Here is a 20283-nt window from a genome sequence, read left to right on the forward strand (position 1 = left end):
GACACTCACGGTTCGGCAGTGGCTGTTATAGTGGGTGCCTCGTCCCTAATAGCACAAGTAGTCCACGGGACGTCCCATTATGATCCCGTACGACCCACAACGATCCTAAAAAATCCAGGATATAAATAGGTAATCCCAGGGAAGTCCCGCTTGGGACAGGCATGGGTCTATATGCATGGGAATCCCACGGTTGTCCCGCAGGATGGCCACTAGCAACGGGAAATAGAAATTCACAAAATTATACGTATTTCTCTCATAATAAAAGAATATGTTTAAAAATCTGCAGAAAAGAAAATATAAACCATAAAATTTCGCCTGGTCCTCAGTGCTGTGGTGCGCGTTCGGAACCGTCATTTGTTTGTCACAATTGCATTGTGGTTTGTGGTATTGGAGGGAATACGTGAGGTTCAGCGGTGACGCAGTGGTTGATGTTAGTGAAATATTAAGTGTTCCAACAGATTTTAGTCTTGATTTCGGTAAGTGTGTGAAATGAAAGTTTTAGTGGTTTTAAAAAAAAAGAGTTGTTGTTATTCTAGTTGTAAAAAAAAAAAAATGATGAAATGGTTATCATACAGCCGTAGTACTCAATGTTTAAAGTTCAACAGAGCAGGAATGCTATGAACAAATGGGCAGATTTACAATAGGTCGGAATCTTTTAAAATATTTTTCACTTTTTATGTTTCAAATAATTATCTAAAACCTTCTTACTCTTATTTCACACTGTTATTTCATGCTGAAATTATGGCGTACAGTTTAAGAATAAGCACGCAAACTGATTTACCATAAAACCTGCATTGTTGATGTACCAAACTGATAAGCAGCCATTCAGTGTCCAGCACCAGCCTCTGGGATTTTGTTAAGATATGTGTGGTAAAGCGAAGATGAGCAAATATTGTCTTGTTATTTTTTACTAGATTTGGAGCACTAGTGTTACAAAACGCTACCTAACTGATCGACTGAAGGGGCTTAGAAGCCCCGCAGGGCAAGTTGTTTTCTACCTTTGAAGTGACACATGATTTGCATGGGGAAGGTTCTAGATTACTGGTCCCCGATGTGGATTAGTAGATGGGTAGATTTCTTTCTGTACTAAAGTTTATACATTTAACTTATACAGTATTGCCGAGCGAGCGTTAGCGAGTGAAGGCGGGTTAGAGCCCCGCAGGGCACGTTGTTTTCTGTCTTTATTACTGCTCAATGGGAAGGGGGACCAGTAATCTAGAACCTTGCCTTTGCACTGCAACCAAATTCCCAAATCTTCAGATACAACACTTACCATCTCGTTCCTAACTTGTATTCAGCCGCCTTCTGCCTTAGCAAATAGTTCCACCATAACATATACTTTCCTATGTTACTTACTCCCACATATGGTTTATGAAATTGAATGAAATGAAATATTTATTTTAACGTCTCACGATTGTGCACCGAGGCTATGGGAAACGGTGATGATGAGAAATGAATGAAATGGTGGAATGAAGAAAGTGGGAGGAAACGGGAGAACCCGAGAAAACCCACGCACACGGTGTTTGTCCACCACAGAGTTCACTTGGCGCGAGCTGGGATCGAACCCGGGACCCCAAGCACCTGAGATGAACGCTCTACCTCTGAGCCACCGCGGCCCCATATGGTTTATGAGTTTAAACAATTATATTACCGTTTCACTATTTTTCGACCTATAAATTTTTCTTTTGGTAGAGCCGTCTGCTAAAGTTAACCCGCCAAGGTGTTAGTTAGCGAAATTGATGAACATGGATTATTTTCAATTAAAACTGCTTTCATCATATGTTTTGTGTTTCTTTTCTGTTGTGAAGTGACTTAAGCAAACACAACAGTGTTGCACTTAAAAGCAGCGCAGCAGAATCTGCCTTTTTACAAATTTTAACCGGACGTATCTCATGCAAATTTCATCATAGTGTTGAAATTTGCAAAGACGAAGCAATGAAACAGTTTAAAGGCTACTGTGGAGGCTTTTTTTTTTTTTTTTTTTTTTTTACGTAGCTTGAGTTACATCTCTCCACTATATTAATGTTTAAATTAAAAGTGGTTTATTTACTTTACGAAATGCAGGTCTACCTGAGCGAGCGAACGGGGTTAGAAGCCCCCCGAACATATTTGCGACTTACAACTACAAATAATAGCCGAACCCCTTCAAAACGCAACGGAGGTTGAAAGGTTAGAATTTCCAAATATCGAGACTGTGAAGCGTGATTCAGGTTTATCAGGCACCAGTGACGAAAGATTTTATGCGAAGAACTAAAGTCTTAATGAAATTCAATTTGGGGGTTGCTTTTTGTTTCTCCTCCAGTCTTTTACGGTAGTGATTTTGATTTTAAAAAAAAAGCAGGGTTGGCTGGTTTAAGCCAGGTGGTTTTTTCAAAAAAAAAAAAAAAAAAACTGGTTTAAACCAAAAAACGAAAATGTTCGTAAAAGTGTAAGTGTTTGTAAAATCTTGATGAACACACATTTGTGGGTTATCACGTTTCACTCCCGTATATTATTCGTATTATATTCAGACCTAAATTCCCCATTCATTACTCAAAAAGATTATACTACAAAAGCAACTCTTTTTATGTAAGTTTATAAATGTTTGTTTTGTGATTTTTTTTGTAGTTATTATTGTTATGTAGGCCTAATTGCAATCAAAGAAACATTCTAAATATTGTTTTGTTTCAATGTTTACTATTAATAAAATACATCGAAATTCCGTACTTTGTGTGTGTGTGTGGGGGGGGAAGGGTCATACAGACCCCCCGAGAGGCATTTAGTGAAATGAGAAGTATCTTCGATATCTATTTATGTATAAATGAGTCTGAGCCAAAGTGGACCCAAATAATTCGTATCTTTGTGATATGCAAATTAAGTCGTCACCAATATAAGTCGTTGTTAACTAACTTGAATTAAATTAGTTCTTCTGTACTCCGTAGTACTTTGAAATTGTCCATATGTAATTCAGTATAATGGTCTCACTTGTGCAACTGTTTATCTTTTTGTCCTTCCGAAATGACTCTTGAGAGCTATATTAAGAAGCATGTAAAGATCAGTACAACGTATTTTTATCAGGATTCCTTCGTGAGTGAGTCGGCAGACGTATCGCATTTGTGGCCAATTAGTCCTGGTTCCGAGTTCAAATGGAGGACAATTTCTATCGGATGTAACTCGAGAAGCAGTTTTTATTCCGCTTTAAGCTTATGTGACCCCTTCCAGCATAACCCGGCTGTTGCATAATAACATCAAGGCGAAACAAACTTATTTCTGTCCATATATGATATGAATATATAGAGCAAATTATTTAAACCAAATAAACCTGGTTTAAACCAAAAAACCCGTTTTTTTTGGTTTTTTCAATAAAAACCATGGTTTTTGCCAACCCTGAAAAAAAGTGACTTAGTTGCGTTACGAAATATAGCTGAGCGAGCGAAAGGGGTGAGAAACCCCGCAGTTTTTTTTCTTTCTTTCATTAGCACGATGGTTCACTAAGCTGCAGTACCAGTTCCATGGATCGAGTTGGGGGAAATACTAAATGCCATCCCAGTTAGGCAACTTCACTCTTCACGCACTTTATTATATTTTATTCGCAAAATACGCAAACCTAATTTAATGCTAATATATTAAAATATACTAGTTTAGATTTTTTATGACAACGATTTGTAATATAAGAAAAGATAAAAGTATTGCAGTAACTCAAATTGTAAAAGCTGAGCGAGGGTTGTATTCTGAAAAGAGGAGGAAAAGAGAAAAACAATATCTGTGAAGGGTAATATTGGCTGGAACATGTTACCTTATTCTTAATCTGCACGGTGTGATTTACGTAAAAGTGGTAATTCGCAAATATAATCGAAAAATATGGATGACTATCCCAATCATGTGTTTCTTTTATTTATATATTTAGTCAGCTTAGACAAAAGGTCTAGTGAGCTTTTGTCCTACACCCGCCAGTGAGTGATGGAAGGCGGTGTTGGATGTAAAAGTAATGGAAAGCTACAACGTATTGTGCTTACTGGTCATAAATCCTTGTTATTGCCAGGGTTGGCAGAAACCATGTTTTGTCGAAAGAAAAGAATTTGATTAAACCATATTGTTTTCACATTGTTACTTTTTGTTCAAATTGATTTCTTTATTTATTTAGGTTACATATAACTAAGTTTGTGTAGCCTTAACATCCTTATGCAACAGGAGGTTGATGAGCCCTTTCACAACATAAAAGGCTGCTCCGAAAGTAGACATAAATAAAAATGACGTAATAAAGTTAAGTCATGCGCTTAAAATACAAGTTTTCGTAAAAAGCACCTTGTTCGGTTTGGTGCAATCAGTACATTAGCATAATTACAATCTGATTTTTTACTAGGGAACAACAGAATTTGGGCTTCGCCCACTTCACTTTATTCTAATACGGATAGTATTCTGTGAATCTGGATTGTCCAGTTTCAGTACAGAGCTGGGCGGTATATATATATTTTACATCGAAAAGCTCCCGCTTTAATCGTGCCGGTGTGATTTTTCATAAGCAGATATTTTGCATATTAATTTTCCTAGGGTTATGCCCTAGGCTAAAGGAGACTGATGATAATAATAAGTGAAATGGTGAAATGAAAGAAATGTAAGGAAATGGGAAAACCCCGAGGAAATCAACACACATGGTGTTAAAATTTATTTTATTGTCACTGTATAATAGCCAGTTCGCTAAAACCGACGTTTATTTCTTAAAAAAGGCTGGAACTTTAAAATTAAAACTGAAAAGTCCAATTGATAAGATGTGGATGTAGCCAATAAGGTTTCGCAACTTCTAGTTCTGAAACTTAGTCGACTATGATCCTGCCAAGTTCGGTCACCAAATACCTGGGACTAGTTCTGTTAAATAAAAAAAAAAATAAATAAATAAAAAAAAATAATAAAAAAAAGCTCGCCCACCTCAATAATCTGTATAGTGATTTGCCATTCCAAGTTGCTGCACTCGCCATGCTCGAGAAGGCATAGCACAATAGACCTATTATCTTTGTATCCCATAACTTTTGGAACCTCATTTCACCTATTGAAATGCATGTCGAATATTATATTTCATATTCCTTCTTGTTAGAACACATATCTATTGCAGAAATTTGCCAGTTTTTCTCATTCAGAAATATTATATTTCCAGAGACAGTGAGGCAACACGCGTCCAGCAAATTTGCTACAGATGCTGAGATCAAAAGACCAGTTCAAAGCTGGCTTCGTCACGCAACGGAAAGAATGAAAAGAGAGAAACGTAAGTAACATATTGACACTTTTAGGTTTGTAAATTGCTTGCTCTTGCTTAGTCGACGTGGTGAACGGAAGCTTCAAGCAATCAATTATAATACATAAAATTATTCTGTATTATAATGTAATGTATTGTTGATGTCGCACCAAAGACACCATTGTGCGACCCTACTTAATAGTTAAGAAAAGTCGTTGTAAAATTAATAATACACTCTCTTTGCATGTGTAACGCACCCGCGATAGGCATGGAAACCCATTTACGAAGTGGGATGTGTCTACTAAATACGTTTTATGACTTTTAAATAGTGTAGATGGCTATTGTAATTATTATAGTTCTGTATTTTTATCTTCATACAGGTCAGGCAGTCTTCGTTTTTAATGTTATTTTGCCATGTCCCAAGAAATCCTACACGATATACTTTCACATAAACTATAAACATGCCAAAAGACTGCTTGGGGGCGATCGTCCTTCGGGATTCTACAGGGTGTTTACTGGAGTTGACTTCTTGACTTACAAATTTTCAAAACACCACCCTGGATAAAAAAAAAAAGGCATACTATGATATTCAAGAAGCTGTAAAATGTGTTGATAAAGCTAGTTCTTCAATATTCTGATGGAAAGAATGCATAGAAACTAGTGGGTTAAAAAAAAAAAAAAAAAAGGAAACACTATTGATTTTCTTTCTCGAATTACCAAGTTCTTTCAATGTTTGACCAATTAATTTTATCATCACCTACACCCAGATAATGGGACTGCCATCTTGAAGGGTCTCAAAGGAAATCTTTATATTTCTCCAGTATTAGACAATAATTTCCAGTACATTCCAATATTTCCAGTAAGAAAATCAAATACCAGTATTTCAAGTACCAGTAGACACCCTGTTCTACACCACAGTTGATTCACATTATCTTCATTGTGTGTGTGTGTGTGTGTGTTTGTGTGTGTGTGTGTATGTGTGTGTGTGTCCAGCGGAAATCTTGTTCTTTTTTGTACGGTTCGGGTAATTTTTGGTCATCCCATTGCAAATACTTATATCAATATTGTATTTTGTTTATTACTTAGTTGCTCCTTTCTAACTTCTATCTCAAGGTTTGTAACAAAGTAATGCTAGTAATTTGGCTTCATATGTTCCGTTTTCCACTTTTTACATGACATCTGATACAAAAGAAAGTAAATGAATTCAATGGATAGAGTTTTTTTTTCTTTCATTGAAACAATTTTTTACTTACGTCAAGGGATAGTAATGTTCAACAATGAATAAAAGAGACAAACATCATTATCCAAAGCTCGAACTGGAATGTGTGTGTGCCTCGATTGGCCTGGACAGTTAGCTATGTTGCTTGTCTTTGCCTTTTGGCTTGATTACTGATTTAAAGGCTAACTTTATATATTCATCGCTATGCGAACTAAATCCAAACTTGGTGTGCTTTCTCTGCTTTTTAAAGTTCGTTGTTGGTTTATAATTAATACTTAGTATTATATTCACTTCTTGTCAGAAGCGCGACTGATTCGCAGCATCACATGTACTTACATATTTCTAGCGAAAAGATTTTTCAATTCAAGCAAAACAGGTCTCATTGTCTTATGACTGGATCATAATAATAAAGCGAGTAATTCCAACATGTGTCATCTCCCTACTACTTTCCATACATCCATACGTATTTAACGTAATTATTAGATTTTTCTGTGGCTAATTTTTTATGAATATTTGCACTCACTTCGTCTTTTAACAGAATTTTTTTCCTTTTCCATTTTGTAGGGAAAGGGGATGAACAAAGCGCGATGTTGACAGGCAAATGAATACACATAAAGTGCGATGTGACTGAAGCCGGGATGAACATGCAAATGCTCACATTATAAAACCCTAGATGTATATTTTGAAAGGGTGAAAAAATCCCTTCATGTATGATAGCTTTTGAATAAAAGATTGTACGTGTGTAACCCATTTGTTTTATTAAGCATATCTTTCTTTGCTACACAGATGCTAGATAACTACGATCCAAACGTGACCTTCGGTTATTAATGATTAATTAGGTTCATGTTTCAGAAAAGGCAGTTTTTTTTTTCCCTAGTTGAATCATGTTCCATTCTTATTTTCTTTCTATCCCTTGAGGAGAAATTTACAGCTGAACAACACTAAGTTAGTTATTATTACAAGTAATGTGGAAAAATACTATATGCAGATAACTTATATATTGTAAATAGCTACATCTTCGCTCTTATTTCGCATAGTCCCATATATGACTATGTTGAATCGTACAGATCACTTTGTCACAAGGAAGACGTCTGAAGGATTTGATGATGATACAATGTGGCGTCAAGCATCCACTGGCTACATTTTGCAGTTTATCCCGCCAACAAGGAGATTGTCCAAAGGCACCAATTGATATATTTTCTCACGAAATTTAAATTTACCTAACCATAGCTAATATCATTGGAAACGTTACTGCGGTAATAGAGAGTGCAAGTCAACGAGTCAAACATTTGCTTTTGAAATGTTTACCTATAGCCAGTGGCGTATTTAGGGGGGTGGCTTCCGGGCTTAAGCCTCCCCCCCGAAATCTTACTTAGTATAGTAAAGTAAATGAAATATCTTGCAGAATTTTCACATTTCCAGGGAAAGCCCCCCCCGAAAGATAGCAAAGTCCCTCCCGAAACAAAATCGTAAATACGCCACTGCCTATAGCCTATAAATATGTACCTGACGGGACTCACTGGGACTTTGAAGCGGAAGTTCATGTACAGGCCACCCTGTGGTATTGCACGATAGCTCTATCGGTAATTACAGAGTGAAGCTATTGGTTATTTTTAGGCTCTGGCTTTTCAAAGGCGCCTCTCAAGTAGCTACACGTGAAATAACACATATTCCGTTTGATTTGCACTGTACATTGTTTGCAAATCTGAAACCAGAGCCTGAAAACAGTCAATAGATTCACATCGTCATTTCTGGTGCAATGCTACACGGTTACACATGAGCTTCCGTTTGAAGTCCCGTAGGATTCTCATCAGGATTTCACGGATGTCTCAGGAGTCCCACGGGATCGTCCCGGGATTATCCCATTCGCGTACGTGGTTCTGCCTGAGGATATCCTCTGGTTTCCTACGGGATTCTTCCTGCATGACTCCCGCTGGAGTCCCACGGGTCGTCCCGTTTCCCGGGACAAACGCGGACATCTGGAATTCGCGTGTCAGTCCCATGGATGTCGCAGGAGTCCTATGGGATCGTCCCGGGATAGTCCCGTTTTCCCGGGCGGGAGGGCCATGGGACATCCTAGGGAAGATTTTGTGCTGTTAGGGGTGTCTGGTGGTGCTCTGTGAGGAAGAGGGTTAAGTGGGCCTTGCTATACACCTACACTACACTTACACTTTCTGTTACATTTACACGTACTGTACATACATCCCCCTTTTTTTATACGCTTTCCTTTTACATTTTATACTTCCCACTTACCCTTACTTTTTGCCCTGTTCATCTTGACTTTTCGCCCTCTTTCCCTGTCTGAACTTCTTTCCCGATTTTGACCTTTCCCTGACTTTGACTATTTTCCTGACTTGTGTCCATTCTTCCCGATTGTGTCCTGTATTTTATTCAATTTGGTTTTGAATCCTAAATCCTCTGTTTGAGGTACATATTTGACCATTTAGCATTTGTAGCACATATGACTAGTGAGCTGGTGCACCTACTTATTTGAATGATATTAGTCATAAGACAAGACAAGACACTCACTAGACTAGAGGATCATTCATATCTTTTAAGTATTTGGAAGTGATACAATACTAGTTTCGAGGAACATATGACTCAGACGAGTTCCGTCGGATGAGATTTGACTACTTTTTCCATGACAAGTTCTTGCCAGTACGGTAATAACGCGTTCATCTAATTAATCAATTTGTGAGCATAATGGCAGGGAAGTGGAACACAAACTTGAGAAATCCAGGAAAAACTTGGGAACAACTAGGCAACAAAATCAAAATTTGTTTAAGTACATTATAGATTTTCAAGAAGTTATATGAAAAGTTATTTTTCATTGAAGGGCTCCTGTGTGATAGAAAAAGAATGTTATTCAATGTGAACCAATCCCTTAAGCTGAGGCACTGGGAAATTATTTAAAGATTTTATTTCGTAAGCTAAAAAAGCACGAAGTTCAAGGATGTCTTCAACCATGACCACACATTTTTGTAAGCAGAAAGAACTTGAGACATTCTTTTACAGAAGGAAATAACAAAACCACCACAGCTAGGATCGTAACTTACTGAAAAGATCTGTTACAGTTATTGAAAATAAGCTTCAACACAAGCATACATTACCCTATTCTCTTTCCGTAACAATTCCTCAAGAAATCACGGAAATCATTCAGAATCTCTTTCCTCGTAGAATGATCTTGATTTTGTCTTGAATCAGTGCAGCTTATTGTATTCGTGCTTTTGTCGTAGGTAAATAAGTACGAATGACCTTTCGGCTGTAGTGTCCAAATTACAAATACAATGCCTCCTACTTCAGATGATACATATTATGCTCAGAATCAGAAGATTCACTTTCTGGTAGCTCGAGTCTGGAGACAAAACCACTCAATTCACGAACAGTATTTGTGAATGTGTCGGGAAACCTCTCGCGACGTGAACATTTTTGAGTGGCTGAAAGAGATTCTTTCGTAAAGAAACTAGTGGTGCTCATTAAAACTGGTTTTCCGTTTTTCAAAAAAACCAAAGTTTTTTTTAAATCTTCATAAAACCGGTTTCTCGGTTATTATTAAACTGTTTTTGGTTCTTCAAAACTGAGCCTATCACGTTCTAGAGACCTGCGTGGGCCGGGCCGGGCTTGGGCGGGCCTACTCTGTTATTTCTTTGGGCCGGGCCGGGCTTGGGCGGGCCGACACTGATTTCTCTTCAGGTCGGGCCGGGCTGGGGCAGATCAATTGATATTCTTTAATAATTATTGACTTTCGTTAAACGATAATTGGAATAAAGCCAAACGTTGAAGTGTGTCCGTGAAAAATGTTACAAAGAATGCAATAGCTATTTACAGTTTGTGTTGCTTAGCGGCTTCACTTTCACTATAGAGGATTGCAGGCATTATGCGGTAAATTGAGCTCGGACCTTGACCTTCACTGAACCCAAAATATGACAAGATGGGGTGGGAATCTTTTGCCTGTCGCTAAACAATATTGCCATCTTCACTTTATGCTAAAAATCAAGTAAGTTAGATTTTTGTTACAGGGAATGGAGTTTTTGTTCCCTCAATGACAGGCAAAGTTCTAGCAGGCAATGGTACCATTCGGAAGGCAAGCGTCAGGTTGTGAACCAAAGTTTAGAAAATGTTTCTGAAGGTTAGGTCAAATTTAGTACTAAATTTTGAGAAAGATTCGTGCTCGAGCTAATTTTTTAAAAAAATTTATCGGGCCAAAAACTTTTAAAATTTATCGGGCCCGGGCCGGGCTTGGGCTGAAAATCTCCAAAACTTTTCGGGCCCGGGCTGGGCCGAGCCTAGGTATGTTCGGGCTGGATTGGGCTCGGGCCGAAAAATTCGGCCCGTGCAGGTTTCTATCACGTTCCTTGTTGACTCATTGCTAGAACGTCACTCGAGCAAGGGTTTGATAATATCACTTGGTATCCAGACGTACTACTATGAGCAAAATAAATGACGCGTCTCTTTATTTTGAAGTTTTTTGAAAATATCTCCGTTTTCTTTATATGTTCGAAATTTCGGAAGGTTTCCCCAGCAGGACAGGTTAATAACAAATCCGTTTTTAATATTTGTGTTAGATATTAGCTTAAAATAAAGAAACTAGAAGCAAAAAACATTAAATCGACAGAAATCTCGAGAATTACCAACTCTGCTAAAGTGGGAAATTTTCAAGAACGCGAGGGAATTCTGCAGTTCAACACGAAGCAGCGACATCTATGTCATTGAGAAAAGCGTGAATTAGATCTACAAACGAAAATTTTAACGAAATATTTCTAGTATGTATATGCATTATCAGCGAACTCCAAATATATGAATCTATGCTAAGTATTAACGTATAGATAGTGCAAATAGTGGAAATTACCTATGGAAAAAGACGAATTGTTAGCCCAATCGTAATGAAAAATCGTCTTTACTGTAGAACAGGTTCAGCTTACGTAACAAAGCAAATAGCTCAGTTAGATAAAGCAACGAGTTTGTATACCGAAGGTAGACGGTTCGAATCCCGTGGAAGTACTGTTGTCATTTTTATCACTAAGGTTATTTTATTTATTCTTTATTTGGGAAAGAATCAAAATGTAACATATGTGTAAAACTCATGACGATACCAAAAAAAAAAAAAAAAGTTTGGATATTTTGATAACAGATTTCCCTATTAAATGTTTAATTTTCTCTATAAATATTTGTCTTAAATTGAAATTGTTTTGAATTTACTACATAAGGAAATTTGCCCGAAGGAGGAGAAATCAAGTAATTGATATTCTATGTAAAAGCAACCTATTGTAGAATGATGATGGTTCTTACCTTCAGCACATAATCTTAACGTTAGAGAGTCAGAGAGAGAAAAATCCTGTTTTTCCTCCCCTATGACCACTCATCTTAAAGCTCTATCTATAATGATTCGTGTCACATAATTTCGGCTCTCCAAAGACATTCATATTTATTATTATTATTATTATTATTATTATTATTATTATTATTATTATTATTATTATTATTATTATTATTATTATTATTATTATTCCTGAATATGAGCCAGAGCCCACTCTGAAAAATTGCATCTGGCGTTCTGAGTGAAAGTTCTATGGGATTATTAGAAAAATATATTCCCGTTTCCACGCTGATGGTAGAATTTCTTAAACAGTTATTGAATTACGTTCGAAAGGTAGGCGTAAATAGCGCCCCCGCAACAATGTGGCGTGGGGACCGCACAAGCTGCAAGGCCAAAAAATATACAGAAAGTACGCCGGGGCTGAGCAGGCCAAATTTTCACACGGGCAAAGTGACTTTTTGGCGCCCTTCCCCTAGTAGTAGCCTATATTTTACATTTTATCATAGTGTTTTTAATAGTTTAAACCAGGAGCGTCATTTCAGATTTTGCTTTGGGGGGGGCAAGACCTCTTGATATAAGTAAAATTTCGCGTTTTTCACTGATTTACTACTATTCTAATGATAAAATCTATATACATCTCAAACTCAGGGGGGGCAAATGCCCCTCCCTGCCCTCCCTAAATGACGCCCCTGTTTTAAACCCATTTTCAAAAAGAAATCCATTACCTAGGAAAACTTCACAAAGAATATGGCCCGCTATAAACAATACCAACTCCACCCCCTCTGGTCTAGTGGCTAGCACGCCTGCCCTCTGTGGTACCGGGTCCAATTCCCGGTGGATTACTGTTGAACGATAAAAGTGGTTCGGATTCCACTATAATTAGTATCCACATCTCCCTTGCCCATTAAGGCATAACCGTGGAACGCTAAACTCAAGCAAACAAACAAACAATACTTAATTCCCGGCACTCTTTATTCTACATGCCATCTCTCAATTTTTCGATACAGCCCCCTTAGTACTATGAAACTCTCTTCTTCCATAGTGAAATGGAAAAAGATCATATAATTGCCACTACTTTACAAGAAGATAAACCAAAAACGTCAGTAGAAAGCACATTGTAAAATTTACTTTTTGAGGCTCGTTTTGGTGCCCCTCTTTCTCTGGCACCCCGGGCAGTCGCCCGGCCCTTAGTCCGCCCTTGAAAGTACGGACGCATAACTAAGGACTGCGGAGGAGAGGTTAACCTTCATGTTATGCCACTGGTTTGACGTGTTTGAAATGTTCAGTAAGTGATCGGTTAGTGAAATAATTTCGACGGTTACTGATGTTTAAAGTTTAGCTAAGACAAAGCTACCTAACCAAATACATTTGATATCGCGATGTCACAATTTGATTTTTCCTCACATAAAAAAGATAAAAACAATAGTAATAAAAACCCTCACTCGTACTGGGCTCCTAACTAACTAACAACCTAATTCGTACAGACTAGTTGCTCTGACCAACTGAGTTTCGATTTCTTACGTGAGAGAAGTCTGTTATATTAAGAGGCATGCTTTTCATTATCAAAACTGTTCGAAGTAATACGAACATGGCTTAAGAACAGAGACGGAACTGAATTACCACTCGATTGACCTTGAGGGCAAATCACCAAAGCGTAGCTATAAACGTAAGTTCCAGCATGCATTTCTCTGGAGTTGTGTTCAGTATTCCTATCTGCCAGTCATGCTTGTTCGTAGGAGTAATATGTTACAAACCTAACCTTTCGATAGAGCACAATGACAGAGAATCAGAGGAAAGAAACTCTTGCCATTGTGAACGTGGGATACCACACTGTGCAATAAAACTGACGCGTCTCCTTGAAGTGATATTTCATCGAAAATAACTCGTTTTCCTTTATATAGTCTATCCGAAGTTTTTGAGGGTTTCAAAATGAGGAAATGTTACTGACAAACAAGAACGCATTTATGGGTGGGTCTAGGGGGTCCGGACCCCCTCTGAAACCCCAACTTTTCTGTAAATTTAGCCTAATTTTGGGGATTATCTTTTAAAATTTTATTATAATTTATCCTAATATTGAAGTCGGACCCCTCCCGAAATAAATTACTGCATACGTGTCTCTGACAATTTTCAATATATTCGTTAAATAATAAAGTAAAATAACTAAATTAGGAGCAAAAAGCTTTAACACGGGCTAACTTTTGTCTACTGCCAATATTGCTAGAAGGGATATTAATAGCAAAAACTGCTAGTCAATGCTAAACCTTGGAACGTCATCCCGAATAACAAGTCTATTATTGAGAACTACATATGAAACATGTTATTAAAACTTATCCAGCTTTTATCTGGCATGAAATTATTATATACACCAAAATTCACTCTCCTAAAATGTGTATCTAAACAATGTACGAAGCAATGAAAATTTTTTATCGAAATATTTGGGCAGGAAACTCTAACAGCCAGCCATTTTATTTAAATCGTAATAAACCCTGTAACCGTACGTTAACGTGAGGACAAAGCTTGGTCCATTGGTAAATTGTTTGAAGAATAAAAACTCAATGTTCGTAGGTTCGAATCTATCCAGTCACCACAACATTTTATTCTTATGTGTAACGATGAAATAAGAAAAAAATGTATAACCGTTAAGACAAAACTTCAACCAAGTCTGAAGAGAACAATACTAAAATAGTAACACAATGACGTCAACCAAAAATTATTTCATGCAGCGTTTGGACGAAATTACAGCTGTTAACAATTGCAGAAATAAAAACAGGCTGATAGCTGTAATGCAATCTAGACTTCTGAATGCATTTACTTCCTGAAAACTTCCGTCTCGTCATTGGTATGCCGTTAATCATTGTAAAACCTTTCAATTGGAAGTGAAATGACACAAACTAAAACAGTTTTAAATCAATAAATAATGTCTATGTGTAAAAGTAGGTGTCTTTTATCTGTAGTTCTGAGTTCCTTTTACTTTGAAGTGACAAATGAGAGAAGAAAGTATGGTGTTCGAAAAAAAATCAAATTTGAGATTTGAACGAATTTATACGTATTATAGCCCCTAACACCGAAAAAGTTATTTTTCGATACATGTCTATCTGTTCGTCCGTCCGTTCGCTACACTTTTCTGTGCACTCGCCTAGAGGCCATACCGTTCAACTTATCTGCACCAAATTTTAGTTTAAGATTTTCATAGTATTTCCTATAGTTTTTTTTTATTTCCCTCCTACTCCCAAAACAAGGGTAGTTTCCTGTACGATGAAAATAGAAAAAAGATATTTTCTCATAACTGGCTCTAACGATCTTGTTTTCTTTCTTTTTTTATAAATCAATATTTAATTAGCAACCCTATTTTGTGGTATAAGGCATTTATCTGAGAAAAATCTACAAGGGGTAGTTTATACTAAGGGGGTGAGTTTTTTCTCAGTGATTTTCTCAAAATGGACTCAAATGTTTTCGTTCATATTTCATAAATAAAGATTTCATTAATAACTTATCAATATGGCATAACTCGTTTGTCCTAAAAAAAAAAATGCGAGGGGTAGTTTATTCTTGGTGGAGTGTTGTCTGGGCGATTTTCTCAAAAACGACTCAAAAGAGTTTATTCATATTTCAAAAATAAATATTTCGTTAATAACCGAACAATATGGCAAAACTCGTTTGTCCTGAAAAAATATGCGAGGGGTAGTTTACTCTTGGGGGTGTTTTTCCTCCACGGTTTTCTCAAAAATGAGTCAAGCAATTTTGTTCGTACTCAGAAATAAATATTTCATTAAAAACCTAGTAATATGGAATAACTCGCTTACCCTGAAAGAATCCTCAAGAGATAGTTTATTCGGGGAGTTATTTTTCCCTCACGATTTTCTCAAAAATTACTCGGACAATTTTATTGATGATTCATAAATAAGTATTTCATTAATAACCTTATATTTTAGTATAAGTCATTTCTATGAAAAACAATTACAACAGATAGTTTATTTTTGGGGTCAAGGTTATTTCCCCGACAATTTTCTCGAACGACAGGCGATTTTGTTCAAATTTCGCAAATAAATATTTCATTAATAACCAAAAGTATATCTTAACTCATTGTTCGAAACAATTCACAAGAGGTAGGTTACTCTTCACGTGTTCTTTTTGAACGACTTTCCCAAAGTGACTCATTTGATTTTTTTCATATTTCATAAACAATGATTGCATTAATTGGTCTATTATATGTCTAATGAAAATGTGCTCAAAGTGTGAGTTAGTTTTGTAGTGTGGATTTTCTTCAATCGAAGTTTTTTATTCGATAATCTGACATTCGATGTATTTGAATAATACGATAATTTTATTCGTATTATCCAAATACACACTTCAGTAACAACTGCGGCCTAACACAGTTAAGAAATTGAATTGAAAAAGTTTAGTGCGGTGGCCCTGTAATTGAATATTTTTTGAGAAACTCCCTAGCTTTTTGTGGTAAACTTAGCCTTTTCTTTTTCGAGCGACAAAAGAGAGAAGAAAATATAGTGATTATGAAAATAATATCAAATTCAGATTTCAACGGATTTACATGTTTCATGGCGTCTACATACCGAAAATGTGACTTTTCGACACCCGTCCTTCCGGTCCGTCCGTTCGGCACACTTTTATATGCACTCGCCTAGAGGCCATACCGTTCAACTTATCTACACCAAATTTTAAACGTAGGGTTTACTTAGTATTCTTACAGGAGCTTTTCCATTTTTTCCTACCACCTAAAATAAGTGTGGTTTACAAACAGCCGAAAATCGAAAAACGCTATTTTCTCAAAAATGGTTTTAACAATTTTGTTTATTTTTCATTAATCAATATTTAATTAACAACCCTATATTGCAGTATCAGATATTTCTCTTAGAAAAATTTACAAGGGGTAGTTTATTCTTGGAGGTGACTTTTTCTCGACGATTTTCTCAGAAAAGACCCTGGCGAATTTTGTACACACTTCATAAATAAATATTTGACCTTACAACATGGTATAAGTCAATTGACCTGAAAAATATATGAGTAGTAGTTTATTCTTGGACTTGAATTTATTCTCAGTGAGTTTCTCAAACACGACCAGTTGGCAACCCTGTATCTCGACAACGAAGCTGAATTCGAAAACTGCAACAGGACCATTTGTCTCCTTTTGATGTCACGAATCACCTCCCGAAGTTTGTGGACATCTTTCAGGTTCACCCTTAATGAAGCTTCTTTTCGAAAAGTTAACTATTAACTTTAGGCATTGTTTATCTTTTTTTAAATCACAAAAGTTGTTATTAATTTTAAGGCAGAGAACTACTTCTGAGAGAATAGATCTTGAAAGATAATATTAAAATTTAGACTTTTGTTTTCGAGACATTCTAGACAAGACGAGACATTTTACAAGCTATCTCGTATCCAAAACATTTGCCTCGTATTATCTTGGATGTCACAAAGCGCGTCTTGTCTCTTTCTCGAGACATGTCTTATCTCGTGCGCATTCGTTAACACTTGGAAAGGATTATCTTTCTACTCAAAGCATCGTTTTTATAATGGTTTCATATTTATGATAATTGCTGTCCACATAAATTACAGTCCTTTCAGTTGAATTAATTTTTATTATTATTATTATTGAAATTGCAATATCTAGTTTAACGTTGGTCGATTATGCACCTACGCTAAGGGAGAATGATGATGAATGAAATGGTGAAATGAAGAAAGTGGGAGGAAAATGGAAAATCTCAAGAAAACACATACCCATGCACACGGTATTTGTCCACCTCAAATTTCACTTGGCGCGAAGTGGAATCGAGCCACGGACCCCATGCACCAAAGGTGAATGCTCTATTATTATTATTATTATTATTATTATTAATAATAATAATAATAATAATAATAATAATAATAATAATAATAATAATAATAATAATTGTAGCGAGCTCAACGGGTTTCAACCGTTCGACTTAACCAACGTTTGGGTGCCTATTCGTTCGTCGGCTCCATGAGAACTTCTCATAAAAGACATTTCATTTTAATGAAACTAGTAAGTGCCTTCTTTTAGCTCTGCGAAGTAACTATTGCTTGGAATATGAATCTGCAAAACATACGAGGTAAAATTAACCAAATGGTGCAAGTTTCCACTTATATATACAAAACAATTTTGCAATATCAACTACGTGAATCTTGTCCCATAAAGAAACCAAAACCCCTACACCGAAGAGCCCTCCGAGATTTGATCATTGTCCACACGGACTGAAATTGTCATTTGAAGCCAAGGCTTTAATATGAAGCCAATAATTTCTTTAAAATAGATGGAAAATTCGGAAGTTATAAGCATTTTCATATTTTTGCCTTTTCTTATAAGGGAGCCGTAGCCCCCTATACTGAAGAGCCCCCCCCACCCGGAGATTTGATCATTGTCCACTCGGACTGAATTTGTCATTTCAAACCAGCACTTTAATACGAAGCAAAATATTTCTTTAAAATAGACGAAAAATTCGAAAGTTATAAACATGTTAATAATTTTGCCTTTTCTCATAAGGGGGCCGTATTAGCCTACACTGAAGAGCCCCACGAGATTTGATGATTGACCACTTGGACTGAAATTCTCATTTGAAACCATAACTTTTAATATGAAGCCAAAAATTAAACTTTTACATCAATTTAAACTGACTGGGTTCCGGTTCCCCCCACTATTGTTTAGTTTAGTTAAGTGGTAATTTGTGACAGCTTCACATCATCAAAAGAATGTTTCACTTCAACTCCCCTCCCCCAGGAGTTCGTGCTGGATCCACCACTGGAATCAATAGACACTCTTCCTATTCTTTTTGTCACCCTTGATTGTGTAGGGGCTCCCTCGTACAAATAAAGAAGCGGTAATATTACAATCAAGGGGCGCTATATATTAGGTATTTTTTTAGTTACCTACCCCTAACCGCACAGGGCCATCTTTCGTAGAATAAAAAATATTACGTGATATTCCAATCATGAAAGGGGAGAGGATGCTGTAAATATATTTCTTATTCATTTTGTCTGTCCTGCTTATCAAAAATTACTTTCTGTTGGAAGGGTACTGAAATGAGAGGGGCAAAATAAAAAGTCGTACCCCCTCCTACATGGTTGCTCAAATAAGTACTAAAGAAATCATTTTAAACTAAGATATTTAAGATTTAAACTAGGAAACTAAGATATCCTTACATTATGTAAGGATGGCATATTCAGGATTATTATTATTATTATTATTATTATTATTATTATTATTATTATTATTATTATTATTATTATTATTATTATTATTATTATTATTATTATTATTTGAATGTTTTTGGAGCACCGAAATTTTGTGAGACGAACAGTGATATGTAGAGGTTTAAGATGGGTGGTCATAGAGGAGGAAAAACCAGGATTTTTCTCTGTCTGACTCTCTAACGTAAAGATTATGTGTTGAAGGTAAGAAGCATCATCATTCTACAATAGGTTGCTTTTACGTAGAATATCAATTACTTGAGTTCTCCTCCTTCGGTCTACTTACCTTATGTAGTAAATTCAAAACAATTTCAATTCAATACAAATACATTGTAAAACTTTTCCGTAATTAAACATCTAGGGAAAATTAAACATTTAATAGGGACATCTGTTATCAAAATATCCAAACACGTAGATAGAAGAGTATCTAGTGAGAAATATTGTGAAACTTTATAAAATTCTCCAAATTAGAATTAACATTTACTGGGAAACATTCGTTATGCGCCAGCGAGCATATGGTGAGCAGTGAGCACAGGGGAAATAATTACGAAACTGTTTGCAAACAAAATTAGGGACGCTAATGCAAGTGCGACAACGGCATTTTTTTCTTTTTTTGGTATCGTCATGAGTTTTACACATACGTTACAATTTAATTCTTTCCCACATAAAAAAATAAATAAAATAACCGTAGTGTAGAGATAAAAATGACAACGGCACTTCCGTGGGATCGAACCCGCTACCTTCAGCATACAAACTCATTGCTTTAACTAACTGAGCTATTTGTTTTTTTAGGTGAACTGAGCCTGTTCCGGTAAAGACGATATTTCATTACGATCGTCATACCAATTCGTCCTTTTCCATAGATAATTTCCACTATTTGCTCTATCTTTATGTTAATACTTAGCATATATTCATATATTTGGAGTTTGCAGATAATGCATATAATAAGACATACTAGAAATATTCGTTAAAAGTTTAGTTTGTAGATTTAATCCACATTTCTCTCAATGACATAGATGTCGCTGCTTCGTGTTGAAATGCAGAATTCCCTCGTGTTCTTGAAAATTTCCCACTTTAGCAGAGTTGGTAATTCTCGAGATTTCTGTCGATTTAATGTTTTTTGCTTCTAATTGCTTTATTTTAAGCTAATATCTAACACAAATATTAAAAACGGGTTTGTTATTAACCTGTCCTGCTGGGGAAACCTTCCGAAATTTCGAACATATAAAGAAAACGGAGATATTTTCAAAAAACTTCAAAATAAAGAGACGCGTCATTTATTTTGCTCATGGTAGTACCTATTTGGTCAGTGTT

At 36.2% G+C, this 20283-nt stretch overlaps 1 long non-coding RNA gene across 1 annotated transcript; it reads left to right on the plus strand.

The window, feature by feature from the left end:
* Window positions 1-317: 317 nt before the first annotated feature.
* On the plus strand, window positions 318-7174 carry LOC145683911 (uncharacterized). The gene is made up of 3 exons (XR_014131208.1): window positions 318-476; window positions 5132-5239; window positions 6993-7174. It is a non-coding gene; the product is annotated as an uncharacterized LOC145683911 (long non-coding RNA).
* The last annotated feature ends 13109 nt before the right edge of the window (window positions 7175-20283 follow it).

This window comes from Thermobia domestica, chromosome 4 (genome assembly GCF_964235325.1).
Source record: "Thermobia domestica chromosome 4, izTheDome1.hap1.1, whole genome shotgun sequence".
In the NCBI taxonomy this organism is placed as follows: domain Eukaryota; kingdom Metazoa; phylum Arthropoda; class Insecta; order Zygentoma; family Lepismatidae; genus Thermobia; species Thermobia domestica.